Source organism: Gorilla gorilla, chromosome 1 (assembly GCF_029281585.2).
Source record: "Gorilla gorilla gorilla isolate KB3781 chromosome 1, NHGRI_mGorGor1-v2.1_pri, whole genome shotgun sequence".
Classification (NCBI taxonomy): domain Eukaryota; kingdom Metazoa; phylum Chordata; class Mammalia; order Primates; family Hominidae; genus Gorilla; species Gorilla gorilla.
Window position 1 is genome coordinate 73,046,200 of NC_073224.2, and position 18,937 is coordinate 73,065,136.

The 18,937-nt window shown below is 44.8% G+C and overlaps 1 protein-coding gene across 4 annotated transcripts in view; it reads right to left on the bottom strand.

Moving 5' to 3' along the window:
• Window positions 1–18,937, bottom strand: part of RGL1 (ral guanine nucleotide dissociation stimulator like 1) — a 292,061-nt gene that overhangs the window by 215,303 nt on the left and 57,821 nt on the right. The window lies entirely within an intron of this gene.

Sequence of the window (18,937 nt, forward strand, 5' to 3'; positions counted from 1 at the left end):
AAGCCTCCAAAACCTAAATAGAATGTGGCCCATTGGTAATCACAAGTGAGTGAATAGAAATTGTTCACATGAATGTGTGTGCACGTGTGCACACATGCACACACACACACACTCTCTCTCTCTCACTCTGTCTCTCTTTTATTCATTCACTCAAGCACACACGAAGAGTTCCTAAGTCACAGGATTAAATCACCAGCAGGAGTTATTGCAGCTGAACTAAAAATGAATCGCTTACAACCTGAGGCTGCCCTTCTAGCCACTGAAGTTTCTCTCCCATTAGAGTTGACAATGGCAGGCTGTCAAGTGAATACCTCACGGCCTCCTCCTGCTGTCACAGGCCTCACACTGTAGCTTTACAAAGATAAAATAATAACCACATGCCAGTCAGCCCTTCTTAAACTAGTTCTGTGCAACATCTGTCAAGGGCCCTCCCAGGCCAGTTCCTGCCAGGAAATTACTACTGCCCAAGGAATGGCCAACAGTTCAAACATAGCCCCTCACTGGGTCTCTTAGTAATTATTTTTCTCATTTCCATGGCTCTTCAAATTTGGAAAATACTTTATGTTCATTTTAATTACATGATTTAGGGTACTTTAATCCTCAGAAAAACCTTGCCAAGTAAATCTGCGCTGCTACTCTAGATTTATAGATGGGAAAACTGAGAGGCTTACTCAAGACCACACAGCACTTTGCATCTGTGACTAATGATTTAGCTCTTGGGCGGATAGAGTCTTGTAATAGTATCTATTTGCTATCAGAGATGTCATCAGAGGTGTTAACTGTGAATGTCTTCTTCTTCTCCTCCGCCCGCCCCCACACCCCATTCCCAGCATTCTGTTAACATAGTAAATGCTTGTGAGAAACTTAATGAGTTATGGCAACCAGGGCTAAGCTCAAGACAGTTGCCAAATCCACTCACAGGTTCAACTGAATGTAGAGCTGACCTCTCCAGATAATTATAATAGGACATGGAATGAATTCCCCTCCAAGGCTTTCCAAGGAGAAAACTAAAGGCCCCTAGACTCTCACCTTTGTACCCCATTCAACCTTACTAATCTTAAGAGGGGGTTGGAAAGACCCAGTAAGAGTAGGCTATAGTATTTCACTCCTCTCTAGAGTGCTTCTCTGTCACCTCACCCCCCAACACCTCCTACATACTCATTAAGTGCAGTGGTGGGTGGGAGAGTTGGAGGGCTCCCAGAAAACTGCTCACTGAGGCTGAGAGTGACTGCAGGCTCCATGGGCTGAATGTCATTGAACTACATCCAGGGACAGTTCATGAGAGAAAATGACAGATGTCCTCTGGAATCTGGGTGCCTATGAACACAGAGCTTGGATTCTGCTTCTCACTGAAGAGTTGGTTGGAATCAGTGTGCAAAAGTAGAGTGCAGAGGGTGTGCAGCAGGCTACCCTTTGCATAACGATATGAGTTGCCCAGGATCTGAGTGCACACTGCAAAGGGTAACCCAGCCTTGAGACATCGTGTGTGACCCGGCCTAAAAGGGCTGACTCAATAACAGGTTGTGGGGTCAACCTCCAGGAGCAGGAGCTCAGGATAAATTCAAAGAAGGGTAAAGCAGAGACATCCCAAGTGAGGGGCCTCCAAAGATGCAGAAGTGTAGCTCAGGAGAGAGAAGACATATGTAAGCATGTCACATCTGGAAAGCATCAAGGGCCAAGAGAAAGATGGCACCCAGATAAGCAAGGGATTTTTGCCCTTTTCCTTCTAGTTATCCACTTCCACTACTTCTGTGATCCTGGTGATATGGTTTGACTCTGTGTTCCCACCCAAATCTCATCTCAAATTGTACCTGGTGGGAGGTGACTGGATCATGGGGGCAGTTTTCCCATGCTGTTCTCTTGATAGTGAGGGAGTTCTCATGAGATCTGATACTTCAAAAGTGGCAGTTTCCCCTGTGTGCTCTCTCCCTCTCCTGCCACCATGTGAAGAATGTCCTTGCTTCCCTTTCACCTTCTGCCATGATTGTAAGTTTCCTGAGGCCTCTCTAGCCATGCAGAACTATGAGTCAATTAAACCTCTTTTGTTTATGAATCACCCAGCCACGGGTAGTATCTTTACAGCAGTGTGAAAATGGACTAATACACCTGGGAAACACCTGCCAAAAAACAAGGGATGCAAAAACAAAAGAGCAAGAGGTCTGCCCTAGTCATGCCTTTCAGGAGTTCAAGTATGATAACCTCCCCCCTTACCACCAGTGCCTTTCCTGACCAGATCTCCGTCCTTACCCTCCTCCCAGTCTATACAGGGACCCAGGCACCTTCATAGGTCTTGGAGAGGTAAAGATGGTTCTCAAGTAGCAAGTTGGGGCTTAGAAGAAAGTGGGGGGAGGGGGAGGCAGGCAGGAGAATGAGCTCCCACAGCACTGGTAAGAGTGTGCATCAAAGAGCCTGCAGTACCGAGTGGACCACCTGCTGAGAGCCATGAAGCGTGAGCAACAAGCCAGGCATTGAGAAGGGTGACCATGTAGAGTGAAAGTGGCACATAGGCCTGGAGGAGAGCAAGTTGTGGCTATGCTTCAAGGAGCTCACCAATGACATGATCACCACCAGGAATGCCAGGAAGTTGTTTCCAGTGCCAAGCATGTCTGGCCTGGCTTTAAGAGCCATGTACTCCTTCTTGCTGGACTTCATGGAGGCCCACAGTAAGCGCTGGAAGAAAACCAGAAGTGGGAACCAGGAATGGGTGCCAGAGGGCAAGCCTGAGCTGCAGGTGCTCAGGTGTATGCCCATCCAGCCCAATTCCCCCAACTCAGGGCCCTACTGGATGAAGGTGCCCAACTCCCTCAGCAAAGTCAAGATCAACAACTAGCTACACAGAGGGGGCCTGATCATGTCAAACTCCTTAATAAGCACCAGCCTCGAATTCACATAGTGAGAGTGGGGTGTCCACAACACATGATCACTAGCCATTGCTTTCCGAGACCTAGTTCATAAATAACTGTGACAGCTTATCAGAATGAAGAGCTCACAGCTGAAAATTAAACACAATCCATTTGCAAAAGCTTCCCTGGATGCAAAGGAAAGAAGCAATTACAAAGATACGATGGAAGAACTCCAAGGCAGCCAGGAAGAACCCCAATCTAGGAACTCCCATTCAGTGGGTAGCTTATTCCTAGAACCAGTACCTTCTGTCCACCTGCCAACCCCCATCCTTAGTTTGGAGGCCTCCCTCACTTCTTTCCACATACAGCTGTGAAAGGTACCCTGCCCTGAGGAACCAACATTCATCCTCCTACCCTAGCCCTGTGCTCACTGGAAGAGTTCTCCAACATATTCTTGAAAGACTTTCCCTGAGGCCTGGAAGCTGGGCGGGAAGGGGGTGAGGGGGTGAATAACTCATCCCTTCTCAGGCCCAGTCCCAAGCCAGCAGCGTGCATCAGCAAGACAGCAGAAGCAGGAAGAGAGCCGGCCAGCAGAAGACACGTACCCCCTGAAGGCTGAGAGAGAGGCCTGTCCGGGTACCTTGTAGCAGTTACATCAGACTGAGGCACTTCCTGTTTACAGGAGACTATAAAACCCCTGCCCGGTCTCATTTGGTGCTGATGCCATTTTAGGTCTCAGCCCGTCTGCACCCAGGCACACATTAAAACAGCGCGTTTCTCCACACCGCCTTGTGGTGTTCATTGGCGCGCTCTCGGGGTTCAAACTGATACAAAAGCCTTACATCTGGTGCCGAAATCTGGAAGGGGCCCCGGTCCGCGTCCCTTGTGTCCTTCCACCCTGGACGGTAGTCCACAGCAACCGGACAAAGGAAGCTCCTCAGCCTCCAGTCACCTCTCTGTGCATGCACACCAGTCACTGATCTCATCTACTGATAAATTTCCCAGGAGCCGGGTTAACAGAGAAAAATTCACATGGCCTCTCTTGGTTTCTCCAATCCAAAGATCCAATGTTGGTCCAAGAAGGCTCTGGCATGTGCCAGGCACTCACTGATCATCTGGTCTTAGGGGGATGCCTCTAAGCCTGGTTGGGGACTGCCTCTGTGTCACTAGGGTGGGCAGGAGCTTGGTGATGAATTGTATTAGCATGCGCCTGAGCTAGGGTCCAGATACGGTCCCGGTCTTCTGGGGTGAGGGTGGAAGAGAGGATAACATAGAGGTCATGCCAGGTTAGTTCATAAGACTGGGTGAGGTACTGAAACTCTCTAATATAAGAGGTAGGGTCTTCTGGAAATGAACCGAGTCTTTTGTTAATTTGAGAGAGATCAGGGAGGGGGAAGGGAACATGAACAAGGCCTTGAAAAAGGCAGCAGTGACCATCGCTCCTTTTATCATCTCCCTCTGGCCGTCCAGGATGGTCTCCTTTTCCCTGTTCTCCCGAGCCTACCCTCCGTTATGGGAAATTCCCAGTCTTCCATTCCAAAAGGCAGCCTCTAGGCTCCCTCATAAAAAACCTGCAGACCTTAGGCCTCATGCAAGATATCCGCCCTAAGCGCCTTGTCTTTTTTTGCAATTCAATCTGGCCACAGTACGAATTACATAACAGGTCCAAATGGCCCACAAATGGAACATTCGACTTTATAATTTTAACTAATTTAAGCAATTATTGCCGAGAACTGGAGAAATGGGGAGAAACTCCTTATGTCCAGGCCTTTTTGCACTCAGATCACAACCTGACCTCTGCAATTCTTGCTCACCTGTTCAAATCATTCTCCTCCATTCTCACCACCCAGATCGCCTTCCTCCTCCCCACCCCACCTCTTTTTCCTTGTTTGATCCAGAAGTCTGCTGTCTACCTCTCCCAGCCCCTACCTCTCCCCTCTCAACCATCTTCTTTAACCCCCAAGCCTCCTCTTTAGCTTCTCAGCCGCCATCTTCCCAGCCGCCATCTTCCCAGTCAGCAGTATTCACTTCTTTTTCTACACCGTCCCCTCCTCAGGACAATTCTAGAATTGCCTGTACCCATTGTCCTCCCCCACCGCCCTCTCCTGAGGCTTGCAAATTCATCCCGCCACCTTACGCCCCTATCTTCCACTGCCTGTTAACTCAACCCCCCTTTCCCCATTCAAACCCTCAGCAGGAACCACTTCCAGGCTCTTCCTTCTCTCCTTCCCATACTCGCTCAGGTGCCGTCTTTGGCCCATGCCCCACCCTTACTTCAGTGCCTGTGCTAGAGTGCCCACTTTGGGAAGTAGCAGGAACTAAAGATATTGTTAGAGTTCATGTTCCCTTCCCCCTCACTGATCTCTCTCAAATTAACAAAAGACTCGGTTCATTTCCAGAAGACCCTACCTCTTATATTAGAGAGTTTCAGTACCTCACCCAGTCTTATGAACTAACCTCGCATGACCTCTATGTTATCCTCTCTTCCACCCTCACCCCAGAAGACTGGGACCGTATCTGGACCCTAGCTCAGGCGCATGCTGATACAATTCATCACCAAGCTCCTGCCCAGCCTAGTGACACAGAGGCAGTCCCCAACCAGGCCCCCCACTGGGATTATCAACACAGGGCCCCTGGACGCCGCCATCAAGACCACATGATTGTGTGTCTCCTTACAGGACTCAAAAAGGGTGCCCATAAAGCAGTCAACCATGAAAAGCTTTCAGAAATCACCCAAGGTCCCGACAAAAACCCAGCCCTTTTCTGTCTCGTTTAACTGAAGCCATGAGAAAGTATACCAACCTAGACCCAGACAGCCCAGAAGGAACCACTATCTTAAACCTTCAGTTCATCTCCCAATCCACCCCCAGTATTCGGCGCAAGCTTCAGAAGCTTGACGACAGCCTTCAAACCACACAACGAGACCCTCTTAATTTAGCCTTCAAAGTCCTTAACAATCGTGATGAGAAAAGTAAAAGGCAAAAAACAGGCAGAGTTTCAAATGCTTGCCTCTGCCATCAGGGGCTCTGTAGGCCCATGGGGCCGCAGCTCCACACAGAAGCCTCCTAGCAATCCACCTCCACCTGGTGCCTGTTTCAAGTGTGGCAATGAAGGCCACTGGTCCAGACAATGCCCAAACCCAGGTAAGCCCACCAGGCTGTGCCCCCTCTGTGGACGACCCAACTGGAAGTCAGACTGTGAGCAGCCCCCACAAGGACTGCCCCCATCCCTTCCTGAGCCAGTCAAAACCTCCTACTCATATCTCATCAGCCTTGCTGCTGAAGACTGACAGCGCCCTGGAACAGACACCCCGGCAAGTACCATCTCTTCATGTGATCCAAGGGTAACCCTGATGGTGGCAGGTAGGCCAGTATGTTTTTTAATTAATACCAGGGCAACCTACTCTGCTTTACCTAATTTTTCAGGACCCACCCAGTCCTCCCAAGTCTCTGTTGTGGGAATTGATGGACAAGTCTCCAAACCCCGAGCCACCTCTCCACTTTTCTGCTCCCTGCACACCTTTTCCTTCACTCACTCTTTCTTAGTCCTGCCCTCATGCCCAACTCTGCTCCTAAGTAGAGACATCCTTTCAAAACTCCACACTACTCTCCACTTCCACATTCCCCATAGTACCCAACGCATCAACCCAGACCCCTCCGGGGCTTCTAACTTTCTTCTACTCCTCCAACCTCCCACCTTAAAACATGCAACCTTTCCTTATCCCCCATCCATAGTTAACCCCACTGTTTGGGATACTTCCACACCCTCAATCACAAAACACCACACCCCTGTCCACGTTACTCTTAAAGTCCCCACCCAGTTCCTATCACAGAAGCAGTATCCCATCCCCCAAGCAGCTCTCATAGGCCTAAAGCTTATCATTTCTCACCTCCTTGTCAGTCACCTACTCTGCCCAACAGACTCCCCTTTTAACACATCAATTCTACCTGTCAAAAAGCCAGATGGAACTTATTGCTTAGTCCAGGACCTCAGGCTCATTAACCAAGCCATAATCCTAGTATGTCCAGTAGTTCCTAAACCATATACTTTACTTTCTGCAATTCCCTCCAACACCACCTGTTTTTCTGTTCTAGACCTACAGGATGCTGTTTTCACAATTTCTTTACACCCTGATTCCCAAAACCTCTTTGTCTTTACATGGGAAAACCCCGACACCCACCTTTCACATCAGCTTACCTGGTGCATACTAACTCAAGGTTTCAGAGACAGCCCCCACCTTTTTGGGCAGGCCCTGGCTTGTGACCTCTGTACCTTATCCCTAAAACCATCCACTCTCCTTCAGTATGTTGATGATCTACACCTATGTAGACCCTCTCAAAGAGACTGCAGTGTCCATACCGTCTCTCTTTTAAACTTCTTGGCAGAATGGGGGCATCAGGTCTCCCCTAAGAAAGCACAAATAAGCACCCCCCCCAGTCACCTATCTAGGCCTAGCTCTTACCCCGCAAACCCGAGGGCTCACAACCAACGGCATATCCCTCCTCCAGTCCCTCCCACCTCCAAAAACTAAGCAAGAAATTATCTCTTTTCTAGGACTAGCAGGATATTTTAGGTTCTGGGTTCCCTCCTTTGCTCTACTCACCAAACTGTTATACCAAGCCGCTAAAGGCCCTCTCCATGAGCCTTTAAACCCTGCACTGCCTATTACCTAACCTTTGCATCTACTCCAGAAGGCTCTCACCTCAGCCCCCATCCTCACTCTCCCAGACCTAGACCTCACCCAACCTTTCTCCTTCTACACCAATGAATGGTGTGGAGTTGCAATAAGTGTTCTAACCCAGTCTAAGGGACCCACCTTCCAGTTTGTTGCCTAAACAGCTTGAAGCCACAGTTCTTGGATGGCCTGCCTGCCTCCAAGCATTGGCGGCAGCTGCTGTCCTCACCCTTGAAAGCTTAAAACTATCTCTTCATGCCAACCTAACAGTTTATTCAACCCATAACATCAAAGACATGCTAGCTCACTGCAGTGTACTAAGTCTCATCTCTGCCCAACGGCTCCTCCAACTCTATGCTCTATTCATAGAAACTCCCCACATCACCATGCTAACCAGCTCCTGTCTAAACCTGGCTACACTCTTACCTGAAGCTACAACCACCCAAGACCCTACGCACTCCTGTGTGAACACTGTTCAAACATTTCTTATACATTTTCCAAACCTAACAGACCAACACCTTCCAGATGCCTCCTTTACTTGGTTTGTAGATGGCAGCTCCTTCCTACATCAAGGACACCAACATGCTGGCTATTTTATAGTGTCACCCCCCCACACACTATTGAAGCCAATATGCTCCCTCTAAGAACCACCTCCCAAAAAGCTGAACTCATTGCCCTCACTCAAGCTCTCACTCTAGCAGCCAGACAACAGATCAACATATATTCAAATTCTCATTATGCGTTCCACATAGTGCACTCACACTCTTCCATCTGGAAAGAACAGGGTTTCCTAACTGCAAAAAACACTCCTGTCATACATGGCTCTCTCATCAACAAACTCCTTCAAGCTGCCAGGCTCCCACGGAAAGTTGCCATCATTCATTGCAGGGGCCACCAAACTCCATACAATCCTATAGCAGCTGGAAATGCACTAGCAGATTAGGTAGCCAAACAAGTACACCTACAACCTGTGCAAGGCCAGTTTCTGTCCCTGTCCTTGTTCTCTCCTCTTTAATCCTCAGAAGAAAAGGAGGACTTCTGAGCCCAAAACCTTCAAAAGCAAGGACCATGGTAGGTCAAGAAAGGGCGCTTTGTTCTTCCTCACTCTCAAACAATCCCTATCCCCCAAAGTCTCCACAACTTTTCCATGTCAGTTCCAAACCTCTCTTACAACTTCTCCGCCCTATTCTCACTTGTCCTCACCTTTCCAGCTGTGTTCAAGAAATCACCCAGTCCTGCTCTATCTGCCACTCAGTGTCACCCCAGGGCTCCCTCCAGCCACTGCCTTTTCCTACCCACCAAGCCCAGAGACAGGTACCTGGGCAAGATTGGCAAGTAGACTTCACTCACATCCCACCCGATAAACAGCTCCACTATCTTCTAGTCTTTGTCTGTACTTTCTCCAGGTGGGTAGTTCCAAACAACTTCAGAAGGTGAGGTTTGTGGTAAGTTTAATATCTCCAACTGTTGTCTTAACATAGACGATAATGGAAAAACAGTACTATAAATCGGTTCAAACATCAGAAAAGTAGCCCATGTACCAGTCCAAACCTGGAAGGGATGGGACCCAACAAACCTTCTAGGAGGGTGGTTCTCTAATTTAAGAGGATTTAAAATGCTGGTAGGGACAGTAATCTTCATCACTGGGCTCCTCCTGTTTCTCCCCTGTATTATCCCACTAATAATAAAAGCTAATAAAAGTCTTGTTGAAACCATAGTTAACCGCCAGACAATCCAGACGATGCTCCTGCTGCAACGACATGATGAATACCAACCCATCTCTCAAAAATACCCCCAAAATTAAGTTTTTGTTTCCAAGGTGGCCACACCACCCCCTATGTCACGCTTGAAGTAGTTATTGAGAAAGTCGTCGCTTTTCCCTTTTTCTATAACCAAATAGACAAGAATGAAAGACTTTCCCCAGGGCCTGGAAGCCAGCGGGGGGAGGTGGTGGTGAATAACTCCTCACTTCTGAGGCCTAGTCCCAAGGCACAAGACCACTTGTGCCAACAGTGTTTGTCAGCAAGATGGCAGAAGCAGGAAGAGAGCTGGCCGGAAGACATGTACCATGTATGTACCCCCTGAAGACCGAGAGAGGTACTGCTGTCCAGGTACTGCATAGCAGTTACATCAGACTGAGACACTTCCTGTTTACAGGAGACTATAAAACTGCTGCCCTGTCCTCATTTGGTGCTGATGCCCTTTTAAGCCTCAGCCCGTCTGCACCCAGGCACACATTAAAACAGCGTGTTGCTCCACACCGCCTTGTGTTGTTCGTTGGTGCACTTTCAGGGTTCAAACCGATACAAGAGCCTTACAATTCTGACAATTCATCTGTGTGTTTATCCATGCTCCAATCCCCTGTCAGTTGGTCCAGCCTCGAATGCCTGCCCACATCAGTATGTGCCCCATGAGTCATAACACCAATCCATCTACTAGCTCTAGGATCCCCACTGTATGAAGGGACTGTCACAGACACAGACACGCCTGACAGCCAGTACAATGCCTCAGCCCAACCTTACTGGTAGCCTCATAGACAGCCATGTCACCACCTTCCATGTGAATCAAGACCTATGTCTTGAAATATGCAATGACTTTGCAACCAGCGTTCATCTGATGGATCTGCTAGGTATAAAATGGCGGTCGCATGGGTCAAAGGAAGGAAATAAAGCCTTATTAACTTCATTTTAAAATAGAAGAAGGAATACATATTCTACTATTTATCAAAAAGTCCCATCACCACCTCCCACTTTGCTGGTAATCTGCAGTGGCAGTGTTGTCCTGAGTCATCTAGGTGAATTCAAGGCTGGAAGCAATGCAGTTGGGCCTAATTCACCATGATTCACAGAAAAAAAAAAAAACTGTTCACTAGGGTCCAGAAACTTCTTGTTTGTTTTTCATATAGCATATAGATGACTTTGGCATACCAGAATTTGTAAACAACGGTCCTACTTTAGTGAGATAAAAAACAAACTTTCATTCTCTTCCTTGTTGCTTTCAAGTAATGTTCAGGCTTCTTTTGTGTCAGGTATCATAGCTAGAGTTGACATACCTAGAGTTTTGACAAAGTAGCCAAAGACAATAAGCAGAAAGCATTTTCTGCAAAATAAAGACATTATGCAAAAAACAATAAAATATTATTTTATTTTATTTTTTTCGAGATGGAGTCTTGGTCTGTCACCCAGGCTGGAGTGCAATGGCGCAATCTCAGCTCACTGCATCCTCTGCCTCCCAGGTTCAAGCAATTCTCTTGCCTCAGCCTCCCAAGTAGCTGGGATTACAGGTGGCTGCCACTACGCCCAGCTAATTTTTCTATTTTTAGTGGAGATGGGGTTTCACCACATTGGCCAAGCTAGTCTCGAACTCCTGACCTTGTGATCTGCCTGTCTTGGCCTCCCAAAGTGCTGGGATTACAGGCGTGAGCCACTGCACCCGGCCAATAAAATATTATTTTAAAAAAGAAAAACGGAAAAATTAAGAGCCTAACATTATTGAAGGCAGTGGAGGGTGGGGTGGGATTTTGGGTAGAGGTTGTTCCCTATTTCACTTCCCATTGAATTCCATCCATTTAATGAAACTGGTTGCACAAAAGATTGAGAGAGGACTTCAAGCCTTTCTTGATAGACCATACACCTCTGTCCTACTCTACCTCTCCATTCCCATCAGTCATACAATCCGGGGTAGGGAAATGGAACACACCTCCTATTCTCTGTCATCAGTACCTTGAAAATGAGGGTTTAGACTAATAACCAGGCAATCTCCAAGGTCAGTTCCAGACCAGCTCTGAAATTAAATTACCTTAAGTCTTCAGAGAACTAAAAACCATTCTTTCATCAAATGGTTGGAAGTCCCTGGGACAGTGGATTGTTATTCCCCAAAACCGAAACCTAGGATCTATCCTATCAACAAATCTGTGTGTGATCTCAAGGGCAACAACTGATCAATCTAAATCTCAATTTCCCCATCTGTTGCAAAAGATTCTTTAATCTTGCAGCCATAAAGAAGAATGAATTCATGTCCTTTGCAGGGACATGGATGAAGCTGAAAGCCATCATTCTCAGCAAACTAACATAGGAACAGAAAACGAAACATCACATGTTCTCACTCATAAGTGGGAGTTGAACAATGAAAACACATGGACACAGGGAGTGGAACATCACACACCGGGGCCTGTCAGGGGCTCGGGGGGAAGGAAAGGGAGAGCATTAGGACAAATACCTAATGTATGTGGGGCTTAAAACCTAGATGACAGGCCGGGCACGGTGGCTCAAGCCTGTAATCCCAGCACTTTGGAAGGCCGAGGTGGGCGGATCAAAAGGTCAAGACCAGTTCAAGACCAGTCTGACCAACATGGTGAAACCCCGTCTCTTCTAAAAATACAAAAATTAGCCAAGTGTGGTGGTGTGCACCTGTAATCCCAGCAACTCAGGAGGCTGAGGCAGGAGAATCACTTGAACCCGGGAGGCAGAGGTTGCAGTGAGCCGAGATCACACCACTGCACTCCAGCATGGGCGACAGAGTGAGACTCTGCCAAAAAAAAAAAAAAAAACCTAGATGACAGGTTGATAGATGCAGCAAACCACCATGGAACACGTATACCTATGTAACAAAACTGCACATTCTGCACATGTATCCCAGAACTTAAAGTCAAATTAAAAAAAAAAAAAAGATTATTGAAACCTACTTTCTGTCCATTTTTCTGAGACACAGGAAGACGTCATGTGAGATCCCATATTTATACTATACAGATGCTCCTGGAATAATACTACAAAGTTGAAATCCAACCATTATGTTTCCCTCAGAGACTGGATCCAGTGCTACCAACTCAACAAAGCTACTATCATCAGCCTGCAATTCCTTTCTTCCCATAAAACCACTCATCATAATTGAAGTGGCTAGTGGTGCAGTATGGCTTTTTGTGGGACTTAAATGGGTGGGCAATTCCCTATTACTTTGTCAGGTCTGAGCAGGTTGAGGGTAGGAGTGGGAAGAGGGATTAGAACTTAAAATCAGTCTGGTCACAGCCACTAGTATATTCCCATGCAATACGGGAAGGCTTGGTCTGGCAGGCAAAACACCACATCTGATATACAATGGTCCAGTCAGCAACAGCAAAAACAAACAAAATGAGGTGTCATTGCACAACATAACATCAGAAAATTGTGAGGTAGACACTCCTAGGAAGGTCAGGAATGCAGATCATAAGCTTCGAGGAAGTCTGTCAACAGATTGTAGAACCCAGACTTCAAGCTGGAATTTGGGCTTGAAGAATGAGGAAGGGGCTGATGAAAAGGTGAGTAAACAAGAACCAAGACAGTCAGAGGCTGGTTATTTAAAAGAGAGTACAAAGGACAGCGTATTAGAACAAAGCAAACATTGAAACATTCCAATCAGGGCTAAAAGGCAGGGGCAGGCCAGCAGCAGCGAGGGAAATAAATCAGAGGCAGCCTGCACATATGATTGATTTAGTGATCTAGTGGCTCTAGCTGGGGATAGAAGGGATCCTGGATAAAGAAAACCAGACTAGGCCTAACCTGCATATTTATTAGATTGATCAGAATCTTCAGACAATAGGATAATATGAAAATCAAGGAATCTTTCACTTTAAATTTCATCACTTGCTCCACTCTAAATAGACTGATTATACAGAAAGATGGGCTCTCTAGAACATTCCTTGGAGGACCTGTAAGGTGGGCATAGAGATGAAGATGGAGTTAAAGTCCAAGTCTACGACCTGGAGCAATTTTGGAACAAGCCTTGATGTAGGACTGTAGATGGGACTACAATATAGTTTCAAGGATGCTTACTCAGTCTGGACCAGTAGTATTTAAATGGTAAAAATGAATTTAAAAACATTGTTCAGGGTAAGTTACATCAACACATGTGAAGGAAACACACTGGGTGAACCCTATTACCTCCTGAGCTACTGACCCCACAGTGAATGTGTTAAATGACCAGGCTGCCCTGCCTCTGAAATATTGGTACCATTGTCAGATATCACAGCTCACAGCACCCAAGACTGGGCATCCAACATATGTGATGAATAAGACAGCTAAAATCTTTATAATTCAACTAAATGAGAGTATGGATGTTATAGCTCTTCCTATTCTCCATTTTTGTACACTTTGTTCCTGTGGCCAAACCTAAGGGAGTTTATAGCCTTGAAAAACACTCAATACATACATCAAAACAGAAGAAGGTATTTAAATGACTTTGAACATACCATGAAGTAACTCATTCACAACGTGACCAAGTCTACAAATGATGAGTAAGCCATAGGAAAGCAACTGAAAATGACTTATAAGAAAAGCAATTGAAAAAAAGTATTCAAGTAGTTCCTATAAGCTTCAGAAACAAGTATTAGGAGGTAACAAAATGGCAGCATCTCTTAAAACTATGTTGGATAATGTCATATTAAGTGTTAACTATATTAGAGTGCTGTCTTTAAGTTGTAGCATTTCAAAATAATGTGTAATAATTTTGGCAATGAGATCAGAAATTTACTTTTTGTATCAAAGTATTTTTATGTGTTCCAAGGCAAGGCACTGGTGCAAATATTTCAGATGAGACAAAGATTTTTGTTTTGTATTGCTGCTAAAGGTTCTCTCAAGTTCACTCAAACATAGCACGGTTGTTCTATTTTAGGCATTGTATCAAAGTATAGGAAAACAGAAATCATTTCCTCTTTCTAAAAGGGAAGAGAATTAATGCAGGAAATTCTTTACAAAGGTGACCAAGGAATTGAGTCCTAAACAGGGAAGAGTGAATAAGCCAGGGATTAGCAACAGTTGGAAGCCACTACCACTCCTAGACCAGAGAGAAAAGGAAAAAGGGGTGTTACAGAACGCAAGGGCTGAGCCCACCAGGGTGTGCTGGTCAATGTTTAACAAATTGGTTCTCTGTCAGTGGAAAGCCAGGATTTGGCCTATTTTAAGTCATCAATGTGATATTGATGGAGTTGGAAAAACATAAACATGGAGTTGAAAAAAATAAACAAAATTGTCCCTCATGAACTGGTGTGAGCTGGCTCACACACTAGGATGGAATCATTTGACAGAAGCTGTGGCCATGGCAGGAAGCTGACAGCAGCAGACAAGGAGGGGAAAATACCCTGGCTTCTCCAAGCTGCCTCTCATCATGCATTACTGCCCGCAATTAGGTCAACCCAGACAGAAAGATGCCCAACCAAGAGAAATGCAACCTGCAGGGACCAGCCCCGCTACAACTCACACAGAGTACAGTGGGGAAGGGAGAGAACTGAGATACTTGGAATCCTACTGATATTTTCAATATACTCAATTAGATTAACTTAGCAATGTAGGGTTGAAATGCATGATACCTACATCTGCAGATGAAGTACCAGCACGCAACTAAAAATTCAAATTTGGCTTCAGCATACAAAACCAATGACGGTTTTTAACCTTTGAGTAAATATTTAGCAGGAGTGGGCACTGAGGTATCTGGATTGAATATCTCATGATGTTACAACGTGCATTTAAGAAGCATTTTGTGCAATACAAGGAGAATTTAAAATGATTAAAATTCCATTAATCACATTTCAAATTTCAAATTAAACGCTCACCATGCATTCAATTCATTCAGGAACCATTCCTCTGTGCAAACTGTTCCAAACACTTGGCATATAGTAGTGGACAAGATGGACAAAATCTCTGCCCTTGAGGAAACTGCACACTAGCAGAAAAGGAAGACGATAAAAATAAATAAGCAAACCATGTAAAATATTAGAAAATAATAAACACAATAGGGAGAAATAAGCAATGGAATGGGGATAGTGAGTGATTAGGGCCGTTACAATTTTTAAAAGGTTGGGAGGGAAAGGCCTCACTGATAAGGTATCATCTAAGCAAAGACTTGAAAGAAATGAGCAGTAAGCCATGGGGGTTTGGGGCGGGAGCAGGGGAAAGTGCCCTGGGTGGAAGTTGCTCAATGTATTGTAAGAACAGCAAAAAGACTGCAGCAGTCAGGAAAGAGGCACTACAGATCATGTAGGCCATTGTAAGGTTTCCAGCTTTTACCATACATATTGTAATTGGGAGCTACTGGAGAATTTTGAGCAAAGGACTGGATCAATTTGGCTGCTGTGTTTGAAATAGACTGTAGAGGTCCAACAATGAAAGCAGGGAGGCCAATTAGGAGGCAACTAGAATAGTTCAAGCTCTAGAGAATGATGTGGCTTAGGTCAGGGTGGTAGAAGTAAAGGTGGCAAGAATTGGTCAGATTGTGGATGTATTTGAAACATAGGTACAGTAGGATTTGCCAAAGGATTGGATGAAAGATGTGAGAGAAAGACCAGAAGTTCAGGGATGACTAAAATTTTGGGCCTGAGAGATGACAACTCTGAGTGGAACAGTTTTGGGGGGAAAGATCGGGTTTTGTTTTTGAACATGAGAAGTTTGAGATGTCAGATATTTACAAGAGGTTGCATCAAATTGGATAGAACATTATCTTGTGTTCAGAGAGGCCTGGGCTGGAGATTTAAATTTGGGAGTTATCAATATATAGATGGAGTTAAGGTCATGAAAATGCATCAGATGCCTAATGTTTGTGGATCGAGCCTGGCAACCTTTGTCAACTGAGGTTATGTGAAGAAACATTAAGACAAAGCCCTAAGGCACCCATTGTATGTGATGGATTAACTTCCTTCCTATGCACCTAGAACTAGTTATTTTCCTTGGAAAAAGTTGAGAAAATATTCTCTGGAATCATTTTATGTGTCCTTGGTTCAGATGAGAAACCATGGTTGAAAAGGACTGATAGGGAGTTTGAGATAGTCAGGACAATGATGGGGGCACAGAAAGGAAGCTGAGAAGTGGCCTTTGAGATGGGAAGAAAGCCAGGAGAGCGCGAGCCTTGGAGAGTAAGTGGAGTGATCAAGAGTGTCAAACACTGATGATGGGTCCCATGAAGTGAGAACTGAGAATTTATGGACAGATTTGGCTACACAGAGGTCTAGGGACCTTGTCAAGTGCTGTTTCAGAGGATGGTAATTGGACTGGGCTTAGAAGAGAAGAGGAAAAATGAATATTTTCAGGTATAGTTAGATAGTGATTCAAAGTGGGTCCAAAACTACCTGTTAATAATTTCTCAAGTGTCTGATTCAATCAGATTGAATAATATTTTCAGTAGGCTTAGCTTTTAAGAAAATTATACCTATTTTCAAGAATTTATCTGTAAATCAGTTTTTTTTTCAATGGGGGACAACCGAACAAAACTTTAAAATATATTAGATATTAAGGCTCCAACTCACATCTACAAATCTAGATTTCAAATACTTGTGTTCATAAATAGCTTCGTTAATGTTACTGGTTAATTTGAAAATAAGTAGTTATTAGAAACCTGAACTTGTGAAATAAATTCATGCTAAAATAGAACTTGTAGCTTTAACATATTGAACTTTTACTTAAGTTTCATTTGCAGAATATTTAAAAATCACTGACACAATCTAGTCATCTCTATTATTTTAAACTTCCTTTTAAACACATTACATATGTGGAGAGCTTCAACCACTTGAAAGTTGGTGGCTGACAGTATAAAATATACATTCCATAGCCCTCATGATCCACTAGTCTGTTCAAATAATTTGTACAAATCACATAAATTCTCTGAAACCTGGTTTCTTTTTCTGTAGAACAGGAATCATAATACTGGAAGCATTCATTAAAAATGCTTTACGAGTCTAGCAAGTACAGTCTCTCATTAGTGATAGTAAGTGACATATTAACCCTGGACTAACTAGACCAATTAGAAAATGTGAGATGTTGGCTGGCTTAGGCAGATGGCCCAGCTGACTCAGGTGAATGGAACAAAAAAGAATCTAAAATAATAGAAAGTGGAAATATAATGTGCAGAGCTCCTATCAAGGACTTTTTGGCATCCTCGCTGTCAAGCCGATGCTTTCCTGGAAGCTTTTGGGGGCCACAGGCATGATGTCATATCTGAAAGAGCAGCCTCCACACATGCACTGTGTCATACACACCTTCACTTACATGGCTTCAGCTCTTTTCCACTTAGATCATCCAAGAGCTTTAGTGATTGGAGCATGGATACTTGAGATTCTGTGGACTCCTTTGCTTTTCACTTTCAAGGCTTTCTGAAAACAGCTGCAGAAATACCAAGACCTTTGGAAAAGGCTGATCTTACTACATTTTCAGCCAGACTGCAAGCTGAGAGAAGTGGAAATATTACCAGCCTGTTTTCCTGAAATCCCTGTCAGAGCTGCTCCAGCAATTTCTTGGCTTTCCATATGACCTCAAAACAGGACAATCTCATTTTCCAAATCCATCTGCTTTTTCAGCTTTACTTCTAGCCTTACATTTAAATATGCAATTAAGTCAGGCACAATAGCCCCACAGTCCCAGTAGTACCCAGATCTGCAAATCTGAGTTATCATGACCATAGAACATATAAATCAGATGGTAAACTCCAATCACAAATCCTCTACCCAATGGTTCAACTCTAAGAAATCCATTACCAGCAACATACTGCAGTATATTTTCAGACAAGCTAAAAGACAAATGCTTTATGTTGAAATGATCTATAGCAAGGATTGTGACTAGGGTTGGCAAATGTCAAGAATTTCCGTTAATATTATCTCATAGCTAGAGATTTCAAATCCAGAATAACATAGAGGAAGGATTGCAAGAAAAAATGGTCATCAATGTTTAATGTAAAGAATATGGGTCAAGAACTTCAAACTAATCTTTCATTCACTCAGTCTGGTATTAGCAGATTCAGGAAGCTGTTGTAAACAAGTAGCTCTGCACAGCCCACTCCTGCCTGTGTGGAACTACACACACTAGCCACAGCTCAACACACCGCACTCTCCTGGGGACTGCTGCATCCAAGAACTCATGCAGCCAGTCCTCTTGGAAATAAAAGTTAACCTTTCCCTTCCCAAGAGACATAAAATTCTCTCTGATAGTCCCTCACTCAGAGCTGTTTTCTGGGCAAATGTCCACAGCAACACCCATTCAGAAAATCAGAAATCAGGTTGCCAAGGAAATGAGAAGTTAAACAGACAATATTGAGAAAACAGGCCATGTTGTGCCATGCCGTAGCAGCCCTTCACAATTTCTAGGAGACTGATTAAAATTTGGTTCAGGCCCAAGACACAAATATATTTTTTCAAAGGGACAGAGTAATCCTGGGAAGTCCAATCCAAAGAAGACTAAAGGGTCAAGGTCAACTTAAAGTCTATTCCAAGGGTCCTCTGATCAGTCTGGACTACATCCAACTTCTGGTGCCTGTCTCAATTCTAACTCAAAGTAGGTGCTCAGCTCCAGAACAACACTTTACTGCCTGAAACAGGAAGGCCTACAGGTAGTGTAGGCACTACACAAGTGTATTCTGGTAAGCAGTGAGGCTTCACTTTTGGTTTTATTCTGGCTCAACTGTCCAC